This window comes from Nymphaea colorata, chromosome 14, assembly GCF_008831285.2.
Source record: "Nymphaea colorata isolate Beijing-Zhang1983 chromosome 14, ASM883128v2, whole genome shotgun sequence".
In the NCBI taxonomy this organism is placed as follows: domain Eukaryota; kingdom Viridiplantae; phylum Streptophyta; class Magnoliopsida; order Nymphaeales; family Nymphaeaceae; genus Nymphaea; species Nymphaea colorata.
In genome coordinates, this window is record NC_045151.1 from 9,080,610 (window position 1) to 9,093,365 (window position 12,756).

A 12,756-nucleotide genomic window follows, 5' to 3' on the forward strand; every position below is an offset into this window, starting at 1 on the left:
GCGATATCCTAGATCCTAGTCTAGTTCAAACAAAATTCAAAAAATCTATCCAGTGTGCTCAAAAAGTTAGTCTTTCTAAAATCACAAATGTAGACAAAAAAAAGTGAAAAACTAAGGCTAAAATAGAGATGGCAAGTTATATGGGCTTAGAGTGGAGTTTTCAAAAGGGTAAGCCGAGGAAACCTAGATTAGTGACTCACATACTATAATCAATCAAGAAGTTATAAAGTTCTGATGAAAATCACAGTTGAAATGAGCTCCAGATATAAATAGGAGTGAAGTGAATGAATGGACGAAATATATTAGCATAGTGAATTTGTAAAATTGAAATTATGCTTCACCATGAATGATGTAATTGGAATCGAGCTGGCAGAAGCTGGATATGCTCAGGAAAAAAGACATTCCCAACCTGGCGGGAATTATCATGATGGAATTGGGATGAATTTAAGCTCCAACATTAGAAATGGAGTGACACTTTGTGAAGTAGTTGTTTGGAAACTAAATTGAACAAAATATGTGATGGCTTAACTGGCGCTGAGCTAGCGTTTTGCTATTCTCAACATGTTTAACATACCCTAAGCTCAATCTAGGTTAATTTGACTTAGTTGGGATGACATTGGATTAGAACTGTTAAAATGGGTAGTTGGTTGACTTGTCTTATAGGTTCTAAACTCAGTAAAACTAAAATTTGGTAGTACTTCCTAAGCCACAAAGTTAAGGTAGATGAAATATGAAGAACTAGTTTGGGTTTGGTTCAAGTTGAGAGTAGGAAGAAAAGCTGAAAACTTGCAATTTCTGATGAAGTCGGGCCCATCAAGCTCAATTGAGCTGCTTTAAGCCAAAATGAACAACGTGAAGTGCTACCAAGATCACTGTGACATTGTGTGCCTATGATGGACAAGTTTTGAAAGTGGGATTTTCCTTAGGGTGAGCATATGCAAATCCAACATTTTGAGTAAGTCATGTTTATTGCTAGATTGATATCCTTTTGAGGACCTGCTTTAATCTTTTCACAGTTCGAAAGGACGAAAAGACCCACTCTAATTAAAGCTTTTTGAGGTTCTTGGAACAAAGTTCCCTTGATTATCTTGTTATAAAGTTTTGGAAGGTAGACTCTCATTTCATAAAGAATCTCGTAAAAGATTAATTGTTGATTTAATGAGTTTCACATGACAAGGAATTTATTGTTATTGACAATAGAATTTCATATTGCAAACAGTTGTGATCTTTCAAGCAAGCACTCATTTTCTTTTTCTTTCAATTTTGCTTTTGCATTCTTTCCTCTGAATTTGTGGCCATTTAGTTCTTGAACTCTTTGCTTGCTTTCGCTTTGACCATCCTTTGTTGTTTGGGAGAAATACCTCACCACCCCACAGGTAACTATGGAGCCTCACTGCTTTGGTAATATTGTATAGTTCTGTCATGTATAATGTTATGTCTATTGGGCTTTCTATTGAACCCTTGTAACGGGCTTTTAGGTCTGTAGCTTCTAAGCCAATCGGCTCTTGGGTACTAGATGTGGAACACCTTTTAGACTTACTTTCTCGAGTTCAAATTGCTTTAGAAGACATAACTAAACAAACATGGACCGCATAACTTTGCAGAACAAATGCAAGTCAAGTTTTATGCCTACCCAATACTCTCCAGTATTGATTCAGAGGAATGACTATACTTGCCTCAAACTCATCTCTTAACACTCATTTGTAGTGTTGTGTTTGATCAACCCGAACCAATTCAAATTCTTTTTTTCTCATGAATTTCACCAGGTTCTCCTTAAGCAATGATTAGTTATTGTTTCTCTTATTCGTGTAATATTAAAATCCAATAAACAAGTCCCATTGGGATATTCCGTTTTGAAATTCACACCTCTTACTTTTGAATGCTGGTGCATGCTTTAAGCACGAGAAAAGAGCATATCTAGGCACGAGACGAGACTCTGGTGCACCTAGACACTAGAAAATGAGTGCATCTAGGCATGAGATGAAGCTCTCATATGCCTAGGCACTAGAAAATGAGTGCATCTCTAGTGCACATAGACACTAGAAAATGGTGTAGTTATGTGAAATTTTCATCAGTCTGATGGTCTTATGAGCTGTGCTATTCGAAAATTTTGCAGAAAAGGCACCAAGACTAGAAGGCTTCTATGTAATATGCGTATGTTTTTAAGATTTTATACTTGTGGGCATTCAACATTTACATGTGAGGCTCCATGGTTTTTATGAAAAAGAACCTTGAAAACATTTGATCATGAGTTACTGAGATCATGATTGTAAATTTGAAGTTATATGTTCATTCAAAGACCTTTTGAAAACCTGCAAAGTTTTTCCCGTTCCTGGGGGCAAAAGTTTGGAAATTGTGACACTTAAGAGGTTCTTTTATTTTGAAACAAATGATTTTGATTTTTTTCCTTTGAAATTTTTTTGCCATTGGATAATGTGATCGGGCGTATTGAAATAAATGATACTCCTAATTCTAGGGTTGAAGGAAAGATGAATCACTAATCATATGAGACAAGATAAGTCTAGCTATTAGGAAATACAATCTTTATTGATGAAAGGAAAATGAGTACATCAAGCATAGAAATTTTTGAGATGAAGTGCTTTGACAGGATCAAGTAATTCTACCCTGTCCACATCGATTAGGAGGTAAGAATTCCCAAGAAAAATTTCTCTGATCACATATGGCCCCATCCTATATGATATAACCAGATCAAGTTGACAGTCAAAGATAAAAAAAAAACTTCATTCACAACCCCCTGGGAAACCTTCTGCTATACAGCAATACCCTTTGAACTAAAAAATGTCGGGGCTACATATCAACGAGCAATATCAACAATCTTTCATGAAAAAATGTATAAATTCATGGATGCATACGTTGATGTCATCCTAGTTAAGACCTACACTCGAACAGACCATCTTACTGTCCTCAAGCAAATATTTAACAGAGTAATTTAATGCCAATTGAAATTGAACCTGCAGAAATGTGTATTCGGTGTTGAATTAGAAAAGCTTCTTGAATATTTAGTTAGCAAAAAGGAAATTGGAATAGATATGACAAAAACTAAAGCAATAATCGACATGCCTGCCCAAATGACTCTCAAAGAATTGAAAAGTTTACATGGCAGAATTCAAGCAATTAGAAGATTCATTTCAAACTTGGCTCTCAGATGCAAGTCATTCAACCCTCTTCTTAGAAAAGGGGGTCAAATTTGAGTGGAGCCCACAATGTCAACAATCTTTGGAGGACATAAAATAGTACATGTTGGATCCGCTCGTCCTTCAACTACTAATATTAAGAAAACCACTTCTATTATATGTCGTTGTGAATGGCTCAGCTTGTGGTGGATTTTTAGCCTAGTATGAAGAAGGGTGTAAAATTGAACATACAATATATTATATGAGCAAGACCTTCATGCAATATGAAAAAAGATATTTATTGATAGAGAAAACTTGTCTAGCATTGGTTTGGATGTGTCAGAAACTCAGGCATTACCTTATTTCATGCGAAGTCAAAGTAATCTTTCGATTAAATCCACTCAAATATATTCTAGAAAAGTTGTTTCTCAGTCACTAAATGGCAATTACTCCTCATGCAGTATGATCTAGAATACATTCCTCAAAAAATTGTAAAAGGACATGCAATAGCCAATCATTGGTTGATTTACTCATGACAGAAGAACTCAAGGCAGAGGATAGTTTCCCTGGTGAAATTATCTTGCATGTAGAATCCATACCAACATGGACCTTGTATTTTGATGGATCCAAGAACATGGTGAGAATAGGAATAGTAATTCTCTTACTCTCATGCGAAAAGGAAATGATAACACATTCACTCATGTTGGATTTAGTCTACACACACAACATGGCAAAATTTAATGTCAAAAGAGTTCATGCTTACAAAACTCCTTCTTTATTGTAAATTAAGTCAATGATGAATAGAAAGTGAAAGATTCCAAACTCATGCCATATCAAGAGATGACAAAAGCACTAGACGAACAGTTTAACAAATTTCAGTTTCTCCATGTCAAAAGGGAGTTCAATCAGTTTGCAGACGGTTTAGCAAGCTTAATATTTACATAGACAATACCAAGTTATATGTTCATAATCAAATCAATAAAACGATCATTATTAACTAATGTCTTTAAGACAAACTATGACAAATAACATCAACATAACATTTACGTAGACAATACCAAGTTATATGTTCCTAATCAAGTCAATCGACAAAATCTTTATTAATAAATGTGCTTAAAATGATCGATGATAAAATAACATTAAAATAGCATTTACATAGACAATGCCAAGTTATATATTCCTAATCAAGATGAAAATGCTAGTTCCAAGACTTAGTTTAAATGGAAGGCCATGCAACTACAATTCTTTTTCTTTTTCTTTTTTGTAGATTGAAGCAAGGTGTTTCCATTCCTTTTGCTTCAAGATTGGTTGAATTTGACTGGACTGATGCAAAGCGTTTCCTTCTCTTTCACCTTGGAAAAATGATGACCGTCTTTGAATAAAATTGGTGGTTGAATATTGGCTTGGTCGAGGCAAACTTTTCCTTCCCTTTTCCTTGGGTTGTAAATTGCTGTTTTTTTGGATAAAATTTCGGTTCAACTGAGGCATGACATTTCTTTCCATGTAGTCTTGGGGAAAATGATTGTTTTGCATGAAAATTTTGGCTGTTATGAGACAAGATATTTCCTTTCCTTTTGCTTTGATGAAAATTTTGGCTGTTATGAGACAAGATATTTCCTTTCCTTTTGCTTTGATGAAAATTTTGGTTGGATAGAAGCATGGCATTTCCTTCCTTTTTGCTTCAAGCAATAATTTTGGTTGTGTTGAAATAAGGCATTTCCTTCCCTTTCACCTCAAAACAAAATTGGCTGGATTAAAGCGGGAATTTCCTTTCCTTTCACCTCGGATAATGATTTTGGTTGAACTGAGGCAGGGCAGGGCATTTCTTTCTCTTTCAGCTCTGAAAAATTTTGGTTGGACCGAGGCAGCACATTTCCTTCTGTTTCATCTTAAGTAATGTAAAAATACTGAAATTTGCAAAATACTTGTTCAAAAAAAGGCCTAGATAGAAATTGGGTAAAGCCATGGATGAACAAACCATGCAAGTTTGGTTGATAAAACTTTTAAAAAATGCCCTAGGTACAAATCAATTACTGTTTTTGAAAAGCAAGTTATAGGACTCTGATGATCAATCATAAATCTAATACAAAAGAATAGGTTGGAAATAATCAGTGGATGATGAAATGGGTTCGGGTTTAATCTCCTATCTTGAATGTCCATCTCCCCTGAGACAAAGGGAAAGGCTTCGGAAATTCATTACACCCATAATGGGGAATACTATGTTTAAGGGGTTCCATCCAATACCGAAGTAGACTAGGGTTTGGAAATGAAAGGGGAGCCATCTTTCAAAACCAATGGGGAAGGGAAAGCTACAGGCTTCTTCAACTAAACAAAAAATAGAAGGAACTTTGAATGACGTGGACTGACTGTGTGTCAGTAAAGGCTGCCTGCCTTTGTGAACTAAATGTCAGTAGTGATTCTACCTTTACTGGCACATTCCAGACTAAGTCAATAAATATAAAAATTTGCTGATGTGGTCCTTTCCATGCATAAGTAAATAACCATTTTTGGTAGTGTGGTTCTATGTTTTCTTTTTTTCTTTGAGCTAGACTTAAAAAATCAGGCATATATATTTATATTGGTAAAAAAAAAAAAAACTCATCGGTTTGCAGGTTTGGATGTATTCCAAAAATTGGAATATTCATATTTTGCTTTTATGTAAAAGAAACATACAAAGTTATTAGTGCTGCTAGGAATGCCGCTAAATAGTTGTAATCTTTAGTTATGCTACATAGCATGTCACTATTGGCCAACACCATTGGTGAGCCAATAAAAGTTATTCAGTGTTGCTGCAAAATGCACTTGAAGTTTTTATCATTTTCTAACATTGCAATCATGTTATTATTGTTAAACTCCTGAGTGGCATGATTAAGATGTCACTTAAAATTGATCTTCACTGGCACAAGCTTTGCTCCAGCAAAGTCGATGTTCACTAATGTTGTTTGTTTGGCTATTAATGCTTTCAACGACATGATCACTTTTAGCACTGGCGATATGGTAGTGCCACAATCCATGTCAGTAAAACTTTCACTGATGTTTTTTAAAGTTCATAGTGATTGTTCATTTTTTTAAATATTTTTAAGATGATTTTAAGTTTCCTTTTTTTATGTTTTACATTTATTTTTCAATGAATATGACAAAAAGTTTTTTGGGATCACTACAAAAAAAGAAGTATTTACTAACACAACAAGTGTGTTAGCAAAGTATATACTAACCCAGCTAGGAGGGTTAGGGAACGTGCAACGAGCGAGTGGAGCTGAAGTTCAGCTTGAGCTCGGCTCGAGCTCACTTAATCGAGTTCAAGCTCAAGCTCCACTCATTTAAGCTCATGTTCCTTTAATATATATTTTTAGCTTAAAATTTTCATGTTTTTACTTAAGCCATTTTAAGTTTGAAATTACAAAAATAAGTATTAGTTAAAGAAGCTTAATCGAGTCAAGTTCATCCAACTCAAACTCAACTTATTTACAAACTCAAGGGATCAATTAAGCTCAAACTCAACTCGTTTAACTTACGAGCTGAGCTCAAGTCAGCTTAACTGAGTGTGTCCGAGTTGAGCTCGAGTTGACTCGGAACGTTCCTAAACACAGGCCTTGCGTTAGAAAATGTGTTACTAAAGGCCTCGTTATAAAAGCCTTTACCTACAATGTCATGAGTTAGTAAGATTTATTAATAACAAAATTTTCTGGTCAATTCTAACAAAAAAGATGGGTTAGTGAACTATTACCAATGCACTCTGTGCGTTACTAATTATTTGAGGTTCTTTTTTACTGCAGCATCCCAAACGGGTGCCCTGTTTTTTAATACAACATGCTGTAATTAATGAGAACAATGTCTTCTTATCCAATCTAGTTCGACTATGAACAATAAAATTTAGACAAACTAGCTTTTAATTACAAAAATAGTACGAATTAACAAGCATAAAGGGACTGAAAATGTTTACAAGGATTTATTCCGACCTAAGGCCAGGTGCGTTGACTAGCTTGTTATTGTTCCTGCTCCAAGATGCTACGGTAACTGTGAAGTGGCAGCTAAGCCATCTGATAAGGAAAAGGCATCACCCAATGATGAGAGGAAAAACTCGTGGTTTGTCATCAAGCAACTGCCATGTTGCTGCAGCGGCTGAAAAGCTAGCTAGTGTTGGATGCCAACATTTGTTGGTAATACATGCTGTCTAGCCTAAGAGCCATGGCCTGGTTTTCACCTCCATACTGATGTCCTCCCATGGATGCACTACCCAAGAAATCTTCTACTTTAGGAGGTGAAGTGTGTAGCTGATCGCCTGCCATTTTTAATCAAACAGAAGATAAGCGGCCATATCTTTTAGACACTAGGAAACTAAAAGCACAAAAAACTCAGTGTTACTATATTCTGTGTGAGTGCATAGATGAGAACCTTGTCAATGACACCATACTCTAGGTTTTGGGGGATCCATACAGAATGGCCTCTGCATCACCTTTGACACAGTCTCAATTGACTGACAAGCAAAATCAGTCAGAAAGAAAACATCAATACACAAATAAAAAGACAGCTCAATATAGACTTACATTGCCAATATGTCTTGCTAAAAGTTTAACAAGAGTGTGGATTGGTTATGACCTGAAAAACATTGTGGATCATTAACAAAACTAATGCCAGTAATGTTATCAATATAGCTTGATAGTGGAGCATATCATAGTGGAGCATATCAACACCTACGGTATTGGCCCTACCAATATTGATGTAAGGCAGTCATGGGTTCTTCTTTGTCATTTTTAATTCAGCTTAAATTATTTTAAAATGTTTTTAAATTCATAACATTGAAAAGGTAGGGCAATACGCCTATATGCCACATCAGTAAACAAAGCAATATGGCTCTGAAACAGTGAAACTGTCATTGATAACATTGAATAGCAGTTGGAAGTCATCAAATTTCAGCAACAGAAACATGAATTGCAATTTCAAGGCAGGATAATGCCCATTTAATGAACTCCTGTGTGACTGATCTAGAAGTTGGGGTACTGCAGAAAAAAAAACGGAGTGTCCATGCGATACATTTTAGATTTATTGGCAATATCAGCATCAGCAGAAGTCTAACAAGATTGACTGCATGACACAAATAAGCTGTTTCCCAGTTCACAACAGAAAAGACAACTAAAAATCATTACAAAATGCCAACAAAGTTTTACTTGATCAAGTCCTTCAGTTTACTTTCTTAACATGTCAATTATTTCAAACGGAAGATCTGATACTCATAAGTCATAACGTGTACAAAGAATAGAGATGCACCCTCCAAGCACCAATCAAAGAACTAGTTGCAAGGTGGTACACGTACACATAACCAGCAGGAGGATTCACTTTTTGATCTTCCCAAACGGCACACTGGCAAGTAAACATAAGAGGAAACAGAGCATGGCTTAGTTGGAAACAAATCAAGGAAATATCTAACAAGCAATTCAACCTATTAATATACTGATAGGAACTTTGTAAGATGTAAAGTTACAATCATCAATCAAATCACTAACAGGGCAAAACTAAATGAAAGAAAAGCAGAGCAAAACTTTCAAGGTTAGCTTGAATAATTCCATGTAAAAAATACAGAAAATGAAATACATATAGAATAATTCTGAAATTCTAAATGTAGCTTTTAAACACCTAAACTGAATTTTCACCAAGTTTACAATTGAAAAACTGAAAAAAAAAAACACTTGTCAATTCACTGTTCAATAACTGATAAATTAAAACAGAAAACTGCCTCTGCTTTTAATTGGACAAGTTTATTCTAACGTCTAAATCTAAGAGAGGTTGACGATCGAAACAGTATCTCTAACTAGAATCAAGTATAACAACAATTAAAATAACAAGGTAATGTAAAGGAAGAACCCAAATAATGATCATGCCGAAACAAAAACACATATTCAGAGAACGCCCTGCATAAAAGATCAAAGGAAAATGATGATGATGATGATCATAAAAATGAACTGAGGAGACAAATTATTAAACAAGCCACAAACTAGTTGAAAATTCTTGAAAAAGAAGAAAGAGGGACGCAGAAAAATTAAACAACGAAAGCACAACTAAACTGCATGTAGATGAAAACTCCACCTAGATCCGGAGCTAAACACGCAAAATTAATAAAAAAAATCCTAAGGAAAAGGGGGGAAATCATAATAATCATGATCGAGTATCATCATGCTAGAAAACGCAGCACATGAAAGCGGCCAACTCTTAGCAAGTCTAAGAAGAGAAGAAATGAAATACATAAGCAGGACGAAGGAGAAGAAAGCATCGGCTCACTTAGGGAAGTGAACGCAGATGCAAAGAAGGAGCTGGAGTGGAAGACGACTAAAGAGGGACACTCGGAACGCTGTGGGGACAAACCAAAAGTTCTCCGTAATGGTTGTCTCCTCCTATCAGAACGTCGCCACCATGGCTCGAGATAATAATGGTGCCCTAGATGAAAGCATCCTTCAGGCCCAAATATAGAAGTTATGTGAGAAAGAGACGTTTCAGCGTTCACATACCACAATCAGTCGATCACAAAGCAGACGCCGAAAGGCTTGTCCGGTACAGAGGAGCAGGACAGCTTCACTGCGAAATTATTTTAAACATCGTTTGAGAACTCCTCCGCTCCTTTTCACGAAGCACGACAGCCAGAAGAATGCGAAGGTGAATAGAAAGAACAGTGGTTGAAGGAAAAGAATGTCGAGGGCGATGGTGAAGGGAGCTTGTGGAAGTGAAACGCCGGCAACAACAAATCAAAAAATGCTGAGGGCGAGGGGGGAGCTTCACGAGAGTGAAACGCCGGCGACAAATAAAAAATGTGAAAGGAGCTTGTGGAAGTGAAACGCCGGCAACAACAAATCAAAAAATGCTGAGGGCGAGGGGGGAGCTTCACGAGAGTGAAACGCCGGCGACAAATAAAAAATGTCAACGGCAAGGGAAGCTTCGCGAGAGAGCGAGTTTTTGGTTTTCGCGGGAGAAGGGGTTTAGGGTTCCTAATGCAGATAGGAAATGCGAACGGTTCCTAATGCAGATAGGAAATGCGAACGGTAGAACAATGGGTTGGAAACTCTAAACACTAACGCTTTATAATCATGCTAACTCTTACACATGTTTTATGGGTTTCTGTATACGATGACTGTTGTGGTGGACTCACAAGTAATTCAATCCATGAATCACTGAATTCCCTTGATTCAATAAAAAGAACAGCCTGGCTGAATCCATTTAATTTAAGAGTTTGTCAACGGCTCTCATGTACATAACTAGTGGAAAGAAAAACAAAAGCAAGATTGGGGGAGGCAGATTCGACGAAAGGTGGACTTCCGAGTTCCGGGAAGGAGAATTGTCGCATATTGAGGTCACTTTTTCACTTTAACAATGTTCTTGGTTATTTATAGCCTAGCCGTTCGTCTAGCTGAAGACAACGATATTAAAGAGACTTGCGCCAGAATTAACATTTGGTATGTGCTCACCTTGGTCCCCAGCCATTGATACAGAAGGCTTACCAGCCATTGATACAGAAGGCTTACGGCAAATTGAAGAACAACAGTTTCATTTTGGTGTAATATATATATATATATATATATTCGCCTTCTTTCCTTATAGTCAAAATGGAGCACCCTCTTTCTTCGTTAGGCCTCGACGATAATAATAGATAGCCCACAATTGGGGTACTTCTGAAGAGACACATTCTATACAAAACGGAGTCTAATCATCTTGACCTAACTAGCCAATACACCTATGAATTCAAATATAATTATTGAGCACTTCTTTGGACAATAGATCCATCGACGGTCCGGACAGGTGCGTCCACAGTTGCTGATACCTATGCCCCTTGCCCTCACAGGAGTTCACCTCCATTTTCTTATTGCACTTCTTCTTAAACATTTTCTCTTGCTTTTTTTCCTTTCCTGATAAACAACACAACTACGAAGTCTTTCCGGGTAGGAAGAAAATCTATTGATGACCGGCCTTAAATATTCCTATAATATTCTAGAGACCCAATTTAGATCTAATTAACAAACTCATCATAGGCTAGTTCCGCAACGTAGGCTATTTAGTTATACCGTTTTTGCACAAATGAATATTGTCGCACCCCAACATTTTGATATCCAAATAACTTTTTTTTTTGTTAAAACGTAAAACGTCAAGGTGCGACGACACAACGATTCGAAATGAGCTATGCACATCAAAAGACAATGAGGCAAATATTTCATTATATAGTAAATTCACTTCATATTTCTCGGTAACACATATGAAAAAAATGCTCCAAAACTTCAACATTGATGTCTAACAAAAACAAGACATCAATGAGACCAAACCCGACGCACCTGCATTACAATATATCCCAAATCTCCCCAATAGGATCCGAGTTGAGCCATCTGATCAACCTACTACCCCGGGTCTGCCAAAACCTGAAAAAAGTGAACAATAGAAAGCTTAGTCTTCTTAGTATGACAACAAACTAGATAAATCCCTAACACTCTAAGGTAAGAGCTCATATTTGAGATGTAATATATACGAAAAGCATAAACACTATCACATCATGATAGTTGCCTGAATTCACATAACTTATCATGAAAGCCTCTCACACATTCCACAACATGTGGGGACCACTCAATGACCACAATTAACACATTTGATTGTCACATTCATTTCATGCATATTTACTTCATTTACATTTGCTCTATTCACATTTATTTCATTTACAATCATTTCATTTACATTTGCTTTAGTAAATTGACAGCTCCTGTCGGTACAAACACAGGCACGTTTACACCACAGGTGACCTACAGCTGGGAGACAACCCTGTAGTGACCCAAAATGATATGGATTCATTCATGCTGCAGCGGTAGAACAATCATCCATGGATGTGTGAATTTTAAGAAAAGTTACTTAGCCTTCCCTAGGACACCTAAGTTAGGAAGGCGGGAGAGCCCAACGCAAAGCACATCACACCATGATATCCTGGAGCCTTGCACTGCTGGCTCCCCGAGTAGGCAAGACCAGTGGCAAGGGCGGGACATCTCTCAAACACATTGATATAACCCATCTATTATTATTTATTAACTTATCATTAGGCAGACAAATTCACACAATGAGCGGCTAGCACACGAGGTTGGCTCACTTCAAGAGTACACCCATACCTTAAGACACCTCCCTACGAGGGCTATACATACAGTCAATACTCTTAGCTAACTGTCATAACTTTATGGTACATTTACCTTTCAAATTTATTCAATTGCATCATGCACACAGTCGTACACAAAAAAAATATTACAACATTCACATCAATCACATCATACAAAACTTAGTCGAACCACGCAGAGTAGTCTCAATCTATAATTGGCTTGCAACTATCCTATGCAATTATCATGTTAGGATGCTTTTTAATGCACAATTGGGGTTAAAGAGATACTCGACTAGATACCTCGCCTAATCTTTCCTAAAAAGTTATAATTGCTAGCATGCACATGCAATTGTGTAGTAATTTTAAAAACAAAACCAATCTTATAATCATTCAATCATGTACATACATTCATTCAACGTAACACAATCATAGGATCCAATGATCCTGAAAAAGCACACATTCTAACTTTGGCCCAAGGCTAAGATTTACCTAGAATGCTCCCATACCTTT

At 36.6% G+C, this 12,756-nt stretch overlaps 1 long non-coding RNA gene across 3 annotated transcripts; it reads right to left on the reverse strand.

The window, feature by feature from the left end:
• Positions 1 to 2,555: 2,555 nt before the first annotated feature.
• On the reverse strand, positions 2,556 to 10,458 carry LOC116267456 (uncharacterized). Of its 3 annotated transcripts, none has more exons than XR_004175584.2 (6): positions 9,638 to 10,458; positions 8,449 to 8,495; positions 7,682 to 7,733; positions 7,530 to 7,611; positions 7,094 to 7,416; positions 2,556 to 2,972 (listed from the first exon to the last, which is right to left on the reverse strand). It is a non-coding gene; the product is annotated as an uncharacterized LOC116267456 (long non-coding RNA). The 3 variants fall into 3 exon arrangements; XR_004175585.2 differs by lacking the exon at positions 2,556 to 2,972 and adding an exon at positions 9,411 to 9,566 and having other exon boundaries at positions 6,933 to 7,416; XR_004175583.2 differs by lacking the exon at positions 2,556 to 2,972 and having other exon boundaries at positions 6,939 to 7,416.
• Positions 10,459 to 12,756: the final 2,298 nt, after the last annotated feature.